We start from the raw sequence: 21136 nt of genomic DNA on the forward strand, positions 1-21136 counted from the left end.
CTTACAGCATGGTGGTGTCGCTTTTCTAAATGTGTTACTAGCTAACTTCGGTTTGGAAAAAAACTGTGATTTTTTGGGAGGCAGTAATCCTGCATGTAAGACTTGAGGAACGACTGGGCTTTGGGAGCCTGAGTGAGCACCTAATTGAAAAAATGCTGCTGCCACAAGAGCCAGGGGTGATCGCTCACCCCACCGCAGTGACTGCCCCATTTTTTGGAGTGCACTTGAATTTTTAGTGATAGGTTAAAGATTTTTTGAGAAACTAATCTTGATGTGAAATTATTCAATTTGGAAAATCTTGGATTAATTAATCATGCACGATTTTAATTTAAGGAGTAAATAAAGGAATTAGAAATGTAGCTGAAGGCCACTGTTGGTGGTTACTCCCTCACTTGCGTCTTTCTGCCATTCTGTTTCCTTCTTATGCAGTGATAAAAGCTTTTGCTTTTAATGCCAAGCAGTATATTCTGCAAATGCGAGTTGTCCTTTCATTTCGTGGATGTGTTTAGAGAAATGCTTTACCCATGAAGTGAAGAGAATGGGTGGATGGCACTTATCCACAGCAACTATTAGTTCCAATTTAACAGTAACATCTGAATAAATATGGTTAGATACCATGAAGAAAATACTGAAATGCTTGTTCATTGCTTTTCTAGATGCTGATATAGATCAAGACTGTGACAGCTGAGGACTGAGATTTGAGGTAAGATTGCAAACATTCTGTGTGCATTTGAGGTCTTTGAGCCATTCAAGTACTTTCTTCAATGACTTGTTTTTTCACACATATACCTTGTTTAGATAATATGCTTGTAGAGGAGAGTGAAATGGAACCATAAAATACAGAAACCTTTAAAGTGTGTCACTCGATAAGGTGAATACACCCAGCAGTAGCACGCTTCTGCGAAGTATTATGCCAAACATTAACATAACACAGGAAAAAAAAAATATATATAGACACTACAAACTTAGGTCATTGGTTGTAGCAGGACGGGTGTTTGACATAATACTTCAGTGATTCCTCAAGTGGTAGAAATGGAATCCAAGTAAGTCTATTGATGTAGTGATAAAAAAAAAAAAAAGCAGAATGCATGTGATGCTATTTTGTGTAGGGTATCCTTTGAATAACCTTTTCTGTTTTATAGTTCATACTGATAGTCTCTGTATTATAACTTGTTCTTCAAACAAGGCATTCCCAAATGCCAGGTACATGGGGCCATGGACATCTCCAGAATTGTTCCTCCTAATTTGTGCTGATCCTTTTTTGTTGCGAAAATGGAATTGTGGCCAACTACCAAGCTCCTGCAAGGCTGAGTGTTTCATGGTATTTGTACTTGTGTTCAGTGCATGCAGGCAAATTTTATTAGAATCAATTAAAGAACAGAAAACCAGGAACTCACGAATTAGTTGTTTTGCAGTACAGTTAGGACTTGTTTTGCTGTACTTTATGTCTCCATGGAATAATTAAGTGAAATCCAAATAATCAACTATGATGCGTTGGAAGTAAAAGGCATGTGCCAAGAAAGGAAAATGAACAAACTTAATATAGCATAAGCACAATGTTATCCTCATCACACAATGAACTTTTTTTAATGTCCTAGACTTTACCAGTTCATTCTTGTCATGGGATCAATGCCGTATTCCCTGGCCTTGCCAGAACATCTGAAGTTCATTATTCTCTGTTAAGATATTTAGAAGCTGAATTGAGCAATAGCATTTCATTACAAAATATAATGATTGGAAAGAGGGCAAATGGTCATATCCTGAATCTTGTTTATCATTTAATTCTTTATTACAGTAAAGCGGCAATTGCATATGCAAAGTGGAATACTAATTACATTCTGCATTTCTGTATAACAGTGTAGTAGTTTTATCAATGCTATTTAGCTGCATAATGTATGTAGCCCGAACTATGGTACAGAAATAAAAATAATCTGTTTAATTTGCTATTAATGAATCTACCAAATGGAATGATATTAGTATTTTCAGAACAAGTGTTAATTACAAACGTCATTTGCATATTTGCCTATGTTGCTGCTGTATTTATTTGTTGACATTGGTTATAATCCTTTGGAGGAGAATTTCTCATAGTGGGACATGCCAGGAGGCTCATGCCAAACTGGATTTTGGCCCAGATATGGCCCTTCTTCAGGATCCTGCACTGAGCCACAGAGTGGTCAAGGTGTTCTGGGTTTTTGAATGTGTGGGGTTTTTTTGTTATGGGTGAATAGAAAAAAGAAAGCGGAAGACATGCCATGGGAAGTTGTTTTTTCTCATGCACTAGAAACATTGTTTTATCCGCTTGCTAATTATGAAACAGATTAGGTCTGAAATACTGGCCATTTGTCAAAGCTCAGTTCTTCTGCATCTCTTTTAAGAAGAATTTTGCTGTCATAAAGGCACAGTGTTTCTGACAGCACAGGAATTCAGCAGTTTACTCATGAAGGCTGGGTTTTGTACCTGCTTTTGTGGGAGGAGCAAAATAGAAATGGGCCCTGAAAACCCAAGCAGTTGGCAAACACAGCATAAGGCTTAATTATCCAGTCACTGTGTGTACTGGGGAAAGAAGGGAGGTGGTTGTTAAATACACCTCAAAGGCCAGCAGCAGAAAGCTCCCTTCCTGAGTTCAATCATTGTCTTAGTGCATAATAAACCATGATAGAGAGGTGAGAATTATTCATTCGTGGCCAAGGCTTTGTTCTGCAAAGGTAGCTGGAATCAGATAATCAATATAATCATTATTGCTGGATGTTATCTTGTTAGAGAAAAGTACCACTGATTAGGTCTCCTTTGTGGGCAAGGAAAAAAATGTTGCTAATATAGGCTGAAGTTCAGATATGTTGACCGTCTCTTGAAAAATAAGTGCTATATCATCTCTTTGAATACATTATTGTTTGCTTTTGAGCAGACATTGCTTTCACTGTACCTTCAAAATTCCCATTGTTGTCCTGATTTTAAACTTTCTGGCATTCCCTGTTCATCATCATCTTTAGTAAACTCCAGTAAGGCTGAGAGCAACAAGGAAGCTTCCTTCTCATCTTTTACCTTTAAGTAATTCAGTATCTTACTATTTTAAAACTATGTTGTGTTGACAAGAATCTACTAGCCCAAATAACAGTTTGCTTAGGAGAAGCTGAGCACCTAAATTATTTAGCTGCTTGCATGTCTGTCTCTTCTTTGGTAACTTAATGCTAGATGCCTGAAGTTAACTGTTGTATATCTGGGTTTACTTAAGTTTCTCTCACTCCTGTTGTCTCTGGATTAAACAGTTGCAGCCTGTTAACTTTCAGTCTCCACATACCCTGACTTTAAAGAGGAATCATTTGATTCTTGTGTTACGGCTCCTCCTAGGGATACAGGAATTTTAGTAAAAACCATGATTGCTTAACAGGTCTCAGGTATTGCTCTCTGCAGTTCTCAGTATAATCTGGGAGTGAAAATAAGAACTGGTGGATTCCCCAACATCGGATGCTGTTAAGATTCAGCTGGACAGGGTGCTGGGCCATCTTGTCTAGACTGTGCTTTTGCCCAGAAAGATTGGACCAGATGATCCTTGTGGTGCCTTCCAACCTGGTATTCTATGATCTTTTGAAAATTGTAGATGACAAGTCAGTGTACATCAGCTACCACTCAAGGCATAATTCCAGCTTTCCATGGCTGCTAATCCCTGTGCTTTAACTGATCTAAAATGCCATAGCTTCTTTCCTCATCTAAGGCTTCTCCTTTCATTTGTTTTGTACTAAGTTATGTTTTTGGTTGGAGATCTCAAAGATAATCAAATATCTGAAACGTTGTGCCTTAAATGGCTGCATGCTATTAGTTTCATGCTTGCATTTATGTTTTGCTTAAAGGCATTATATATGTACTGTCCTAGTCTATAATGCCTTGTATCTTTTATCAAGAAGAATATGCAGTAGCATGGATAAGGACCCGTAGTTTTAATAATCCTTTCCCTAGCATCAGTCATTGGTTTGCCTCTGGTGTTAACTCCCTTTCAATTGAGTTAGCAAGCAACAAAATCAGATATTTTAAATCTTTGTCTGTTGTCTTGCTCCTTGATAATTTACTGATTGTTTTTCTCCTTGTTTGTCATCTTCGAGAAGAGTTGCAGTAGCCTGGAAATTTCAGTTTCTTCGTATGACAAGTATATATTTGAGGGGAAAGTAAACATGATGCTGAAGACTCTGCCCCTGCTTTGCTCTCGATTCTTACCAAGTCTAACATGCAATTGTGGTAAACTTGTACTTCACTTGACTCAGAATTTAGTTAACTCGACTGAAATTGCTTTGTTTTTCCACCCTGCTTTTTCAACTCTAATAAGCAGAATGAAGATTGCTGTTGAAATATGTGCACCTTCTGTTAAGCCACATGAACCCATAAATCTTTTTGCTGAGATTCGAAAAGTCAGACATTAAGGGGAATCAGAGAAAGGGTACTGGCTGGTCAACAGAAAGTTTATCCAATTCAGTCTTATGGTTAGGCTTATTAGGCTTCATGTCTGCTTCTTTGGAAACAGACACACAGCCATTTCTTTTTATCAGCTGTGGTCCTAGACTCATAGAGCACATGCATTAACCAAGACAATGGTCTGTCTGCAGTTTACTAGTTTAGTCCAGATTTTTTTAATGTTACACGTGTCTTCATATCTTTCTCTTAGCCGAACTAGCATCTTGCCTTCAGTTGTCCATTGTGTATCTTCCACTTGATCCAAATAGACATATGTATGTATAAGTGTATACATATGGCTGCAAATACTTCTGTAAAAATAATAGTATATTGCCCTGACCATTCAAAGAAGGAACCCTTGTAGGGGGGAATCCTAATAGGTTTGCCAAGAGTCATAAGTTTCTTTTGTTGCCTTCAGGCAAGATTTGATTGTATCACATGATATTTTGCCTTATTTACGCTGACTTTTTTTCCCAGTGCGCCTATATTTATTTTAAAAATACTGGTACTATTAGCATTTTGCAGTGAAGATTTTCTCTCGAAGGAAGAGTTCCTGTCATGAGCAAAACAGATTAATCAGCTTGTAGTGGATCTGGATAGTGGAGTTTTTAAGAACAAACAAGACTAGAGCTTTTACCCTCCTTCCTTATCACACTTGTTCCCTGCTAGCATTGTGTTCCCAAAGTCTTCCCTTCCCGGCTGGGACATCACTGCGGCTCTGGGAAGGTTGGACAGAAAGTTGTGTCAGTTTGCGTTGTGCCACTGCCTCCAGTTACTGGTCAACCCCCACTTATTTTTTTGAACCCTTCTTTTTAGCTTCTTCTGATTCCCAGAACTTCAAAGTGTCTGGTTTTCTCAGTTGAAACAGTCTACGTGCAAACGCACAACATATCTTCAGCCTTCTAGTTGGTGTTTCTGTCTCACGAGACTCTCTTAATCAGAGGATGCAGGACACGCCACTTCTAGTCCAGGACTTAACAAGATTTCCAAACAGTTCATACTAGTTGCAAGTACCAGACTTCTGCTTAAGTGTAGAAGTTCAGTTTTGGACATTCACTCCCCACAGACGCACACATTCAATTATCTAGTACCTATAAACAGTCACACCATAAACATTTTTCCCACGTGCACAGGTTTTATATTTGTGTTGGCAAATCACAGCTTTCCCAAAACAAGTTAGACTTTGCTGGTTGCTATGCTTTGCGTATCTCCTTATGTTGCATCATTTTCCCAATTTCCACACAGATTGTAGTGGAGGGCAAATTTTCATCTGCACTCTCTGGTCACTTCCATGAATGAATGACAAGCTGTCTACATAGTCCCACTTCATGAACAGAGTTTGGGGCGAGATAGGTTGTTTGTCTATTTTTAGCCCAAGGTTGCAACAACATAAGTATTAACTGCTTAGGCCTGAGGTGCTTGTCCAGTATTGATTTTTTACTTGGCAAAAAAGACACTAGTGTTTGTATTTAAGAAAAAGGAATTGGGAAGTACTGTCTTACAATAACAGGACCACAGTTGACATAGAAGAAAGATTAATATTAGATACATCTGACTACTTGGTATTCTATCTTAGCATTTCATTAGCATTGTAAGGTTGTTTAGCACTTGGTTTCCTAGGGAATATGAAGCTTAATGTTGAAAGATGCCTAGTCTGGCTATTCTGTCCTCTGGAGAGCTTAGAAACTGCTTTTTCTGGGGACCGAGTGTTTTCAGGGTCCCTGTTGTTGGTCCTGTGCTAATTATTCAAATAAAACTTGGTTTTCTTTCAGTAGAAGTCAAAGGCATTTTTGCTTAATTTATATTTTGAGGATTTGGCCTGGAAATGGAAATGACCACTTGGACAGTAAGAGCTTTTTGAGTTTCACCAGTACTAGGGCAACGAAAATGGTGAAGGGAGTGGAGCATCTCCCTTATGAGGAAAGGCTGAGGGAGCTGGGGCTCTTTAGCTTGAAGAAGGGGAGACTGAGGGGTGACCTCATTAATGTTGACCAATGTAAGAAGGGTGAGTGTCAGGAGGATGGAGCCAGGCTCTTCTCGGTGACAACCAATGGTAGGACAAGGGGTAATGGGCTCAAACTGGAACACAGGAGGTTCCACTTAAATATGAGAAGAAACTTCTTCACAGTGAGGATGACAGAGCCTGGCCCAGGCTGCCCAGGGGGGCTGTGGAGTCTCCTTCTCTGCAGACATTCAAACCCACCTGGACACCTTCCTGTGTAACCTCATCTGGGTGTTCCTGCTCCATGGGGGGATTGCACTGAATGAGCTTTCCAGGTCCCTTCCAACCCCTGACATTCTGGGATTCTGTGAATACTGTCCTGTGTTAGGCCATCCTTAAGTAATTAGTCATTGAAATAAAGTAAAAAATGGACACACCAGTGATTGATAATATTAAACATTTATTAACTGAAGTATTCTAATATTGAAATAGTCTGATATTTCTCCTTGGGCTGCTTAGTAAATCTGTGAGATTGAACTTCTGTTTCAAAGAATGGATTTGACATTATAACGTGGATGAAAGTAACCACTAAAAGTACATGTTCTAGAATTCTGTTTAATCTTTTAACTTGCTCTTAATTTTCCTAAGCTTACCCTATAGGTTGAAATCGAACATCCATAAAGCCCTCTGAAAATGCCAGTAGAGAATTTTATTGCTGTGGTGGGGTTTGTTTGGTGTCTTTTGTGTGTGGTGGTTTGTCTTTTTTTTTAATCTGAAAAGTATACAGAATTTGTGAAAGACAGACAGGTTAATATTCTTGTTTTAACGTTCCCGTTTGCTGATATTGTTATTTGTGCCCTCACTGCCCATGCTTAGCTGATAATTTCTTTGTATTAATGTGACTTTTGCATTTCACTGTGTGTGCATTGGCCAAGATTTTTTGTGGTGCTGAAGCCTCCTCACGTTGGTAGGACTATTAAATTCCTGAAAAGGGATTGGATGATGCAGTAGGTTATCTAATTCTGTTATGAGGCTGAGCAAAATCATAACCCTAAAACTACATTAGAAGCAAAAGCATTTAACACATTTTAATAAAGCCTTTTCTGTCATGCTGAGCATCTGTTCTCTCTGTTAAGTAGTAGGTTTACAAAATTTACAAAATTTAGTTCATGATGACTATATTCTTAAATCTCTCTCAGAAAAACAAGGAAAATTGAAGAAATCCACTTCAGGGCTAAATTTGTAGTCCAAGTTACAAAATACCGATAATCTTTTTAATATATGATGCTTAAGCAGAAAAAATTGATTTGTTTAAAAAATAAAATTTGATCAGAATATTTAGTAAGTATGGCAAGAACTTCCTGCTAGTCTTTTTTTTTGGTATTTGATGTTGATACAGTTTTGAACAAATGGTATATATCTTCTTTGTCTCCCTTTCACTTTTTTCTAAAAGTGGGGTAGTAGGTTTTGTTTGTTTTGTTTTGTTTTCCCAAAGAGGAGTTTGTAATAACAGAAATTCTTTGTCATGTGGGTACATTCTGATTCTTTTAGAGAATCTCAAGTCTGAGAAGGAATTACTGCTAAGGAGTCAATTCCCCCCACTTGGAAGCTAATTTAGCTACCTCAGTGGAAACCATTGATCTCTGAGCAGCTGATTTTGAACTCCAGTCCACAGTCAGAAGAGCAGGGGCTTGTGCTTTGTGGCAACCTTGAATCAACTTGTACCTCCTTATTTCCAGCAGCTAAATTTCATTAAAAGACAGGCAAATTATATTGAATTGCTTGCTGAAATTACTGTCCAATATAAGCAGTTGCACTTGCAAGTTATTATATACAAGAGAGAGCTGTGTTTACTGTTTAAGTAATGGCAAATTTAAAATAAATTGACTATTCGTGTTCTTGATTATGTCTTCTTGCATTAGGCAGCACCAAGCTATTCGTGTCTCAGGTGTTGTCTTATAAAATACATAATTTCAGGGAATGTTGTACAATAGTCATAAATTGATTCTGACCCTACAAGGTTATAGAATAAGAATCTACGGTTTTAAAATAAGTAACTTTTTTAGCTTGGGAGGTTCGCTGTTTATCTGAGCACGATCGAGCAGCTGCCCATGACTGAAAAATTCTGATTTGAGTTGCTTCATTCTAATTAGTGATAAACATGCAGCAAAGGAAGCAAAGGGGAAGAACTGGAAGTTTGCACGGAATTGCAGGAGTTTGGTCTGGCGGGCAGAGCAGAGATGTGATGCGCTGGTGTCCTGGCTGGAGTGCTGAGGGGTGTGGGTATGGGATGAACCAGCTGGGGAGCGCATCCTTTGGGGAGGGCTGGTTGGAAGGCACAGAGCTCTGCAGTGGAATAGGTGATGAGCCAATTGAGAGCTTTTTTGGATAAAGATCATTCAGTTAAATGGTAATCAGTAAAAGCCTTTCTCCTCTACAGTGTTTTAATTTGAATACTAATGACAGGAAAGACTTGGCATCAGTAATTGTTTTTAAGGAACTTTTTGTCTCAGCTCCTTGGAGACTAGGGAGCTTTAAAAGGAGTATATCAATATATTATGAACCATTTGCATGTAATATTGAGCAACCTGTGTACTAGAGTTTAGAAAATCAATTTAGGGTATTCCTTCCCCTGTCTTGTTATTATTAATCCTACAGAACGGCACGGGAGGGGCAGGGGAGGAGTAATCAGAGATGGGAAAAAGCAGTTTTACTTATAGGAAGGAGAGATGGCAATAGATAAATTAGGACAATTGTGCTCCTTAAAAGCTGTTTTTCCTTGTGTGTTAAAGGAGGCAAGTAAGGCTGTGCAGTGAAAATTTGAACAGGAGCAAATGAATAAATACCTTCATAGAAGTCTGGATTCCTCTTCGGAATCTTATCTTGACTTGAGAGGGGATGTACTGGGGGCTTGTATGTGAGATGTGCTTTGACCAGATTAGAAAACTGTCCTATAAGACTAATATTCTTCTTAGAGGTCTGGTGGGAGAAAGGATATTTGACGTATATGAGGTCACACTGCACAGAGGAGCAGAATTAATTTGTACTAACATGCAGGAAAGGGGGTTTCTACATTGCAGATATGTAGACTTGTAAAATGCTGATTATGTCAACCAACACAGCAGTAGTTTTCAATATGTAGATAGAATGGGTGGGAAAATGTATGCAATGCAAGCAACGGGTCTGGATTTCAGAAACTTCACCTTTAACAGTGATGTTAAAAAATAGCACAGTGGTTGATGGACAGGAAAGAACAAATTATTGTTACATGAGAGTAAAGGTCTAGATGTATCAAATCCTGCGACAGGTTGCTAAAAGAGACCAAGGAACTTACATGTATATTTCTCTAGTTAGCACAGAAGATGAGAAGATGATGGTGGTGATGTAATTTTTTTGTCCATGGTTTTTGTTCCAAGATCAGCGGTCCTATAGGGAACAGAAAGTAGCCAATGTGCAGCAGGTGCACTGGGAGGTTCTCTCTTCCTCTGTGAGCAAAGGATGCCGGCACTGCAGCGAGATTCTTCCCGTTTTGAGGAATCCAGAGAACTAACAGGCACCAGAATAAGTTGTGCCTGATTATAAAAGATGACAGTGTTGAGAAAGTTTACTGCATCTGTTTTCTAGGCAGTGGAATAAGCTGGATTTGATTGTTTAATACTTTGATTTTGGGGCCAGATTTAAAACAAAATGAAAATTGAAGACTAAACCTCTTGTGCCCTTCTATGAGTGGAATGTAATTTTCAGAAGTGTTCAGTATCCAGTAATTCTCATTAATGTTCATACAGGTCTATTTCAAGAAAACATGGAAGATAATCTTTGCTCTGGAAATACAGCAAATCAGAAATAACTTTTAGCTTGTTCTTTAATAGTGAGAGAAACTTTATCAAAATAAACAAAACAAAAGACTAGATAGATGCATGACTGGTGTTGAAATCACAGGCCTCCCTGATAATAAAGAACTCTTCAAGAGCAATTCATCCTTGGAAAGCGATTACTTCTGTCACCCAACCAAGGTCAGTGGCACATTCAGTTAATAGCTACATCAAAGACAGAAGCATAAATTAAAAGAATACCATAAATCTGAGTCAATTTGGGCAGAAAGTAAAAAAGGCAGTTTGTAGGGTCTACTTTAGCTTTTTCAGTTTTTGCATACGGTTTTGTAGCCTTTTCTGTCGTAATTGTAATTGCTAATAATTTTCTCCCAAATTGCTTCCAGAAGAGTCCAGGAAAATTAAATCTTGGTTGTGTTCTGGTAATACCAAGACACTGTAACCAATGCAGATAGGTCTGATTTTATGCATACAATCAGTATGTTGATAAGCCTGGAAGAAATCCTACTGAAATGAATTTGACTGCTAATAGTTGACACTAAGTAATAAAGGAAATCTCTGCCCTCAAAAACTGAACATTTCAGTGCTGGATGCTTGTATACAGGCACATGTTCTGTCAGCTGGACTCAACTACTAGTGCTGTCACTAGTCAGATTTATGCGTACATGAAATTAGTAGTTTTATTTGTGCCTTAAACACAAAACATTTTAAAAATTCAAGTATGAACTTAGAGAATTTAAATGATCCCTTCTCCTTTTGCATCGCACTGCCCCAACAAACAGAAACCCTTATCACTGCTTTCCTTGCAGCTTTATTTATAGGTTATATATAATTACTCTCAATAGGTTTTGCTTTGCCAGTGTAACAATAGAGTTTTGTGTATATTCAAGTTCAAAAGTTAGATGTCAGACAATTGAGTGAGACAAGGTAATATGACTTTAAAACTGTTTGCTCTTGCCTACTTAAATAAAAAGAGAAAAATAGCAATAGAAAATGTGCCCAAATGAACTTAAGGCAAGATGATGCTGTTACCACATGGGAAACCTTGTTTCATGTCACACAGGCCTGTTGGGAACGCTTGCTCTGTCTGCAGCCTTTTAGGGAAAATAAACTATCACATTAACTAATGTTTTATGTTGCTTTCCACTCATCTATGTGTGTTCCTCTTGTCTCTCTGTTGTATCTGTTCAGATTGGAGATGGTCTGGGGCAGACATCACGCTGCTTCTGTCTGGATGTAATGTAGTGGCTCTAGACACCTGTTTGAGTACTTAACCTAATAATGTTTAATGCTATAATACTGGCAGGGGCTTTTCCTAGGTACAGACCCTTCTATTTTATCTAACGTGACTTGTGGGGAGTAAAGTTTTAGGTTTCCTTTGTTTGCTTTTAATTTACCTAATTAGGTCATTTACCTTTTTACGTATTTAAGTGGTGTTTAGAAGTTTAATGAACTTTATGATGTAGAATGAGGTCTTATTTTTTTATATTACAGTTGGTATGATTTAGGGATAGGAAGATGATGTGGCTACATTAATCAAAGCTGTTAGCTGTTGTTACTGGAACTCTTTGTATCAATTTTTAAAGTGTTTAATAACATGTAGGGACTACTTTCTTCTTTCTAGATGACTATCTAACTGCACTGAAGTCAAGGAAAGTACTTTTTATGTATACCATGGTAATAAGAAGAGAACAATAGAGTCTCTTCTGCTGAAGGTTTCAGCATCTGGTAAGGAGTTTCTTGTCCTAGGTTGAAAAAGGAATCAGCAGTAGGTAATGGTCTCTGTTGAAAACTCTTGATGGCAGCTTTTACTGGCTAGCTCTAGGGCACTGGTTATCTTAGAAATTAATTTTGGGTGGAAGTCTATGTAAACTTACGTCTGTAATTCAGATATGGCTCTGATTTGATTTGCTTGTTTAAGGAGTGAGAGGATAATTTACTCTCTTGGGTTTTATTACATATTCTCATTTTGCAATTCCATATGAGTGTATTAAAAATAAGTGAGAGAGCTGGATTTTGCATGAGCCTAGGAAGTACAGTGCCCTCCTTTCAAACCTCTCAAGTTTGTTGTGTACTAAATGCATAAGCAGTTCTGCTGGGTTTCCAAGATGCAATCCTTCCTGTAACAGACTTTGGCAACTGCATAATTCAGACAACCATGGAGAACAGCAGTTTAGCTTGGGAAAAAAGCAAGAATATTGCACTGAAGTGAAGTGGAAATTTTGAGGGTGCACCTTAGCCAACTCAGGCTGTCTGACTATTGTAACTACAACAGGGAAAGGAACTCTGCAGCTCTCATGAATGAGAGGAAAAAAGGAAAGGAAACTTGTTTCACTGTGCTTCTGTAAGAGATGATGTTGAGCACAGGCACCTCTGTAAAAATTAGTGCTGACAACTTTGCAGGAAGAAACAGAAAAGTGTTTACAAGGAACATTTGAAAACTAATTAGAATGGAAAGCAGTTTCTAGGTCTGACATAGAAAAGTCGTCTGAACTTTTTTTCTTCCTTTTCACTTTTATCAAAGAGATTTTTCATCATATTGCACATCTGCAGCCTTCAGAACAAATTCTGGCAGGAGTACTCAGCATCACCATGAGAAAGAGCCATGGATGTATCCCCAGGATAGAAAAAAGCCAACCCCCATCAATTCCCGTTTCTCAGACAGAATGATGCCTTTAACACTCTGTAATGAAAGTTTTTAAATGTGAGAAGGGTTACCAGCATCAGCCTGTATCGTTCTTTGATGTGCCCCAAAATATTACAGTACTGAAGAATGAATTGTGGGAACTGAGTAGCCCCACCAGCACAGTTTGTCTCTTTGCCCGTAACCAATTTGTGTCAGGGTGAATCCCCTCCTTCACTGGCCTCACTGAGTTTCTCTAAGCTTTTCTGTGTGTGTATGTTTTGATTCGTTGTTTTAGTTTAATATGTTAATCTCATTTATGTTGGTGACTTCTTGTTTTGCATTCATTATTGTAATTTCATAATTTAAGGGGAAGAATTAAACCAGTAACAATCTTGTGTCAGCGTCCTCCATATAGTGGAAGCAAACTCAGTCCTGTCGATGCAAAGGGGTGGTTTGCATGGGGTTGTGTTTGAGTGTCACTGAACTGGAAATCGTGAGAACCACTACATTGAAATCTTTCCATATCACCTGTTGCCAGTCTACAGAGAATACTTGTGGCTAGATCAGATGTAAGAAAGCCAAGAAATGCATGTATCTTAGTGTTCATCATTCCCCTACCCACAGAATTATATAAAAAAATAGAAAATTAAAAAAACCCATGTATTTTGAGTGCTGCTGTACTTGGTCTACGTTCCCCACATATTGGCATGATTATATGAAACAATAATTTCCCTGATTTTTCTCAAAAAAATCTTCACATACAGAAAAATCAATATGGATTACGTAGAGTTTCATAACTGTTTCTTTTATTATAGAAAATTAATTAATGCATGACTTAGAATAATACATAAGCATAGACTGAAAGATAAAGATCTGCATAAATGATCTGAATAGAGAATGGATAATTTGAGGATTAGCCTCAATTGCAGTTCTGGATCCAGAGCTCAGGTCTGATACGCTTAGATTCAAAAATGTGAATAATTAGAAATTTATCCTCTCCCTTAGGGAACTTTGTACCCTTCTAATTTTTAGTAATGTGGAAATATAAATTAAACAGAGCTTTAGCTTTTCTTAATGATTTTTGTTCTTCCCTTGTGACAGATAAGATCAGGCCTTGCATAAAGGGCTGCTCATCTGTTTGGTCTTGATCCCTCCACTGGTTTCCATGAGGTCAGAACACTGACTGGAAGGCTGATGGATTTCTGGGTTGGTCTTTTCTTTGCTTTTCAATCCCTAAAGAGGACAGTGCCTCTTGCTAAGACAGCTCTTATCTTGTTGTAAAAAGTAAGCTGCATTTTAACAAGCCTTCTGTTTTTAAACAAATGAAGATGTGCCCTGAGCAGAGGTATTTATATGACAGTGCAATCATTGTAATGGTTCTCTTCGGGCAAAACAAGACATTTCAAATAAGGTCCTTTCCAATTCAAAGCTCTGAAATCATTAGGGTGGGAGGCTAATAAAGCTCAGTTTTAAACTCTGAAGTAGTGTGGGGAGTGTGTGTGTGTGTGTGTGTGTGTGTGTGTGTGTTAGGGGTCACTAGTCTTTGCTCTTTTGCTTGCCAAGTGTAGGTGATCCATTTTTCTGACTCTTGGGAGACCTGCCCTGCTCTTACTGTTCGCTGAAGTGATATTTTGCATGGCCAGATCATCTTTCACTCTTGGGCCTCTCCAAATCCACCTCTTCAGCTTGTTGAATTAGATGACAGATTATTTTTCTTTGCAGTGTTTATACTGAAGCTGCTGCATTCCTGATTGGGCTAGGATCTTAGTTTTGCTGTAATGCTAAGAAATGACTTCTTGTGTGTATATATGTATGTGTGTGTGTATCTTGTCTCCACATGCTAATGAAAAGAGCATAAAGACAACAGGTTCCACATAGTGTTGGCTCTCTGGACCGGAAGACTGTTTCCTTCAAAAACTTAAGTCTGAATGGGAGTGGATAGGTGACAATAGAGACATGTATATAGTAAGAAAACCAGTACTCTGCTAAGTGCTGGTTTCTTGCAAGAGATTTAGTAATGGTACTTCTGGTTCCCCTTTAAGGAGTTTGGAGCCCATAAGGGTAGCTTTTCTGTACGGAACTTCAATTTCCTTTTGTAATTTTTAGGCTTATCTTGGAATGCATTGGCTTACACAGGTCCATAAGAATGGCATCCACCTTCCTTCTCAACTAGAGGTGTGATGTGGTTAGTATGTGCAAGCATACCCTCGTAGTAAGGGTTTTTCTGGAGTAACTTTCTCTTGAGATTCCGGGAGACCTTTATTAGACTTTTGAGAGGCCACGCACCAGCCCTGTAGGATTTGGATATGTATTGCAGTAGTTGGCAGAAACACAATTTTATTGTCTTTCTCCAGAATCATATAGCCATTGCTGTAATGGAATATAAGTGAGCATGCTTTGATCTACATTGAAGATCCAAAAAACACTGCACTTTCCAGTTGGTTCTGAGTTGGCAAGTCCTTCCCTAAAATTGTCAAAGGTTTTCTGTTTAGAGTGGTGCTTATATTTTAGGTGGCACTGAAATGGATCAGAAGCTTCAATACATGTTGGAGTATTGTCTGGAATAGGAATGGCTTTTCTTTTTTAATAGTGAAAAAAGGGCCTAAGTGCGCTTCTGAATCAATCTCCAGACTCCAGAAACATCACTTTCTTCTGCCTAAAAAGACACTGTGACATATGGTGACGGCAATGGCAGCTGAATCTTTCACAATTTAGAGCTACATTGTATGACTTTAACTGGGAATCTAATCCTCAAAAAGACCACTGGCTGTCAAAGGCCACTGCTCCATGTGCTGGTTTATACGGCTCTCCCAGGATTAATTAGTTTTTCTGGTACCGATGTTAAGCAATTGTACCTAGTGGTAGTTTTGTAGCTGGTAAGTTGGTGGAATTCCAGACAATACAAACGTTTAACCATCTGCCTTGTTTGTTTTCATTTGAATAAGCTTTGCCCAGTTCAAACTAAACAACTTTGGAATAAGAGACTGAGGAGAGAAAAAGCCAAATGTTTATTTACTTACGTACAAACCAAAATGTTGTACTTAGTTTTAAGTATTGCTTAAACTGTAATCAGCCTTTTAAATTCAGTTTTATACCTGATTGGAAATAAAGACGTATAATTAGTGACGACCAGCCTTCTAACAGTCATCCTAAATTCTTTAAGTTACATTTTGAAAGTGAATGTAAATCACTGTTTTTCTGCTGGTGGTGGCAGACTTTTTTGGCCCTGAGAAAAGAGGCTGCATACCAAGTTTTAAAAATGGTGCAAAGATAATGTTGATTAATGTGGGTTATTATGTAAGAACTGGACTAGCATTCATAACAAATCCAAAGGTGTAACAGAAATTAAACTTGCATTTAATTTTAATTACAAATTACCTCATTTACTCAGCCCCCTACCACAGCTGTCTGCTCAATGATCATTATCGTGACACTAGAAGCACCGAAATATCGGTGATTCTGCTATGTACAGCAGAAAAATTGCCTAAAGGAACATTTCCTACTTTAGAGAGGCAGACACCACTCTGGTCACCTCTAGTCTGGCTTCCACAGCCACTGGACAAAGCCATTTGACTTCTCAAAATGAAGTAATAGTTGAATTAGATCTTTCAGAAGAATATCTTATCCTGATTTGTTAAAAATTGCTCTTGATTGAAAAAATCACTGCTCTTGGTAATTTATTCAAACAATAAGTTATCCTGAAGAGAAATACACTGAACGAAACATGCACTTAATTCCTAATCTGATCTTTTTTAATAGCTACCATTTTCCATCAATAGAAGCTTTTATACCTTTGTTTTTCTGGATTGTGAAGATCTGTGTTTGGAAATGTATATTCCTGGCTTGTAGCTGCTTTTGCACTCAAGACACTTCTCAAGCTTCCCTTCAGTAAGTGAGATAGATGGAGTTCCGTGCACTTTTGCAAAGTATGTTTTCTAATTGATTTGTTGTGTTTGTCTTGCTTGAATATTCTCCAATATATCCACCCGATTTAAAAAATAATAAATCTCTGAATGAGGCCCTATTCCAGCTGTAGCTGTACTAGTGCCAAATACAGAAAGTAGTTTAACATCCATTTGGGTGCATGTTCAGGGATGATGCTGAACCTTTGCTGCACTTCCCATGAGATGAATTCCCACAGCTTGTCATTCATGCATTTCTTAGTCATCGGTGTTCTTTGGAACGGGTTTACATTCTTCCGTTCATTATGTATCTTTCACTACTCATCTAAGCCAAGTTAGTTAATTTTTTTTTAATCAATCTGACCTAATTTCTGTTTGTTATGACTTTCTTTGAGCTTGCAACACGTTCTTAAACAACACCTGAATTTATACACCTCAAGTCGCTTGCTCTCATCTGACTATTATAATGAACAATTTATACTGTTTTATTATTCAGGTTTCCATAATTGCTTAGTTTATGAATGTTTACTTAGTTTACTGTTACTTTTTTGTTCTCTTGCAATGTGGATAGTTTTGTTTTGTATGTCTGAATCTTTACTTACAATTTTGGGGAAGGGGTAAGCAAAAGCAAGATGGTGAGGTTTTCTAAGTGGTCTTCCAAGAACTATGCTATAATATTCCTATTTTTTTTTTTTAGTCTAGGATCAGTAGATCAATGTACTTCTTTGACTATAGATTGTCACATTTGCTTCCATTTCGTAGTAACTTTTGAACAGAAATGTGTGCAAATATATGCAAATGCAAAGTGCTGTTAAAAGTTGGGCTGCATTTGGGATGTTGGTGTTGTCAGGTGCTAGAAGACCATAGAATCCCATGGATTCTAGAGTGGAAACAGTAAATGTTTGGTGGAACTGGTGTGGATGCTGAAAGGCTCAATTTTCTGTTCAAATGTTAGAAATAATCATAAGAAAATTTGTATAATGCTTGTCCTTATGCACAGAGGTTGCATTGTTTAGAGAAAATATTTGTCTATATTCTATAGAAAAGAGCAGGTTTTATTGACCAAGGAAATTAGTCTGGTATAGTCTAACTTGTTTCTGCTGTAAAGTATGTATTCGATTTTGATAGACAAATAGGTTTGGAGGTATATAGTTTAAAGAAAATATTAATGATTTGTCGTAAGTGTTTTTTGACACTATAAATAATCTAGAAATTTGTTTATAATTTCTGAGAAGCCATATCTGTTAGGTCAAGTATTCCAGTGTTTTGATTTGGAATAGAGGTTTTGAGGTACAAGGTGACAGATTGAATACCAAAACAATACTATGTCTATATGGTGAATTTGAGTGTAAGATTGATAACAGTCATCATCATATGATTATACGTCCTCACTTGAATTATTGCCTGAGCAGAAACTGTTCCTGGGTCATCTTTGGTACAAAAGGATACCAACTTTTTCATTTAGAGCACATTTTTTTTCCCTTCCCAACTGATGTGACTGCAAAAAAATCTGCTTTGGTTTGTTCTTTTTTGTATACGAATATTTTCTGCTATAAAACGAATGTAAAATGTGCTAGCTGTAACAGTGAAAGAGTGTACATGCTGCTGAAAGTTAATCAGGTGACACAGAAAATTAACTAGTATCATCTTAGGGTTACTTTTGTTTGCAGAAATCACTCTTTGCCCTGAATAGGTAGTTCAAATTATGCAAATAGACGAGTTAATGGAATAAATTAGAAGGGGATTAGTAGTAGATGCTCTTTATTCATCAGAGGAATGGCAGAGAGCTGTATCTACCACTTAGGAATTAAATTTTCTGGTTCCCATGTTATTTCGTATTATTTTGGTATACTCCTGGTGAAAGAACAGGATGAATCTTGAGTACCTGTTCTTGAATGGAAAAGGTATATCCATTTATAATCTACCTTTTATTCCTCATGTTTAAGGAACTTTATTAAAATAAGTTAAATCTGGGTCACATACTAGTTTCACATATGGGAGATCCATACCATTGACTGCAGAAATAGGCAAATAGGCTATAAATTCTTTCCAACGGTAAAATAAATTATGGACAATTTACCTAGTTTAACTTCATGTAAGTGAAGTTGCACTAAACGATAGTGGAGCAGACTAGATCTACAATATTCATGTGATAAGGAGGATTTCTGAGAATGTATCTTGAGTCTAGTGTGAATTTCTCCCTCCTGTTGAAAAAGAGTTGGATTGTCTTTAGTAAATTAAACCAAAATAAACATAGGAATTAATTTAAAAACAGTGTTGATTCAGAAATAGTTAAGGATGGCAACACTTACATTTAATGCATTCTATAATTGTATGTAAATCCATATTGCACTTATGCTTACCTGGTTATTTACATATTATATGCACTATAGTATAATAGCTTTAAATGTCTTGAAATGCAAACTGCTGCTGAGGTTTGATTGCCGATTTGAGATAATACTTCACTTGTGTTTGGAAAATAAATTCCTCTGGGGAAATCAATATTTGTCATGTCAGATTTCATACGTACGTTTGTTGGGAGGCAGGGTTCCCTCTGGGGAAGGGCTGATCGTTCGTATGCTACTGTATTAGCAAGATGTGTTTGCAGAATAAAGGATTGCTCAGTCCAGATTCATCGATCATCCTGCTCTCTTTTGCCTTTTTCCTGAACACCCTGTGCCAGGGTGGGTAAATTCTACATTCTGAACTTCAGAAAGTAATAGCTCTGGCTCCTGCTGCCTTGGCTGGTTTCCTGTGTACCCAATAAACGTTTGACTGTCTGTATTTGAGTTCTGGAGGGAGAGGGAATACCAGTGTATGGGACTGTAACTAGCTGGAGAAACATGCTTTATTGACGTTTTTTCTCCAACGTAGAAATAATGACAAAATGTATGCAATAGAACTCTAGCCTTTTATAACATGTCGTGTCGTTGAGTGGTCTATACATGTGTGCACCAAATGTTAGTAAAATAACTCACATACTAGTCATATGCTCTGATTTGTCTTCAGAATTCTCCCATGAAGTGTGATGCTCGAAATTATTAATAATATATATAATAATAAATATTCATCATAAATGTATTTATTCTTTAGAGAAAAAGCAAATTTAGCCAGCTTCTCTCTATGGACATGTAGAAATTGGAGAATAAAAGTTTGCTGTGTCCAGTAAATAATCTCACTATTGATCCGAGAGGGGTTGGCACAACATGGTTCCCTCACTGTGCCTTTCAGAAGGTAAATCTGCTCCAAAATGGGATCATTGCACTCTGTTTGCCCCCATGCACAGAACTACGAGTGTTCACTATGGGGGAATGCGGCGGCTCCCCACACCAGTTTTGAGTTTCAAATCACATTTCAAGAGTTGCAGTTGCTTCAGGGAGCTCTTGTTAGAGTAGGCTGGAAGGTGTTAGCTTGTTTTAGAAGACGTCTCATTTCCTATACAAGTCTTTGCCATCTCAAGATCTCAGAGCTTAGATTTCTCAGCTACATTTTCCTTTTTTTCCTGTGACCAGATATTATGTGACCCTGCACTTCAGTACATTCTAACAGATTTAAAATAAACCTTCTAAGTTAGTGAAAGAAAACTAGAAATTTTCGGGGAAATCCCTTGCTAGATAGCACATCTGTCAGTGCATTTCAAGCTGGAGTAATTTTCATCACCTTCCATCAGCAGTTTTGTTCAAAACTCAAATAAAATGTTTGCTAAAGGCAAATACAATTATTTTAGGACATATCTTAAACTTTGATCGAGTACCAAATATTGCACTATTGAAACTGTAATGTCCCAACTTATATCAACAATGAAGTAGTTAAATAAAAAACTAAAAGAAGCATCTGAAATTATGCACAATAGCATGAAAATCTCTGGAGATGTTCTGTAAGCAAAGTGAAACAGAAATGACTACCCTCTCAAGTACTGATAATACGCAGAGAAGTTTGTATTCATCACTAGCTGAAAATGTGGCATATCACTATGTAAATTCAATTTTAGTCCTAATTAAATATTTAAAAGATGTTGGCTTTGTGTTGCCCTTTTATGAAGGAGGAGTATCCTAGGTACATCATCTTCTGAGTTCATCTTACTATAAAAAATGTTATAAATGTCTAAGATCTGTTGACAAAGTGTGGTGAAGTTGATGTTGAAGAAAGAATGTCTTATATGTAGTCTCTAGACTTTAGCTGGAATAGAATAGATTTCACTTATCTTGATGATATTTAAGACCATTGATAATATTACACAGATAAAAATAGTTAAGACACTATTAGTTTCTTAAGGGTTTGTAGAGCTAGTCTTTGGAAAATACATTTTTCCAGATGATCAGAGAAAATGTGATCACTTTCAAATGTTTTAGTATGCAAAAATTTGGTTTTAAGTCGAATACACGATGCAATT

General features: G+C 37.4%; 1 protein-coding gene across 1 annotated transcript in view; it reads left to right on the forward strand.

The window, feature by feature from the left end:
- Nucleotides 1-657: 657 nt before the first annotated feature.
- The window catches only part of FHIT (fragile histidine triad diadenosine triphosphatase), a gene marked incomplete at its 3' end in the record, with an annotated part of 421401 nt that continues 400922 nt past the window's right edge, over nt 658-21136 (forward strand). The window contains exon 1 of the mRNA XM_080350804.1: nt 658-703. The remainder of the gene's footprint in view (nt 704-21136) is intronic.

Source organism: Nesoenas mayeri (genome assembly GCF_963082525.1).
Source record: "Nesoenas mayeri genome assembly, chromosome: 10".
Lineage (NCBI taxonomy): Eukaryota > Metazoa > Chordata > Aves > Columbiformes > Columbidae > Nesoenas > Nesoenas mayeri.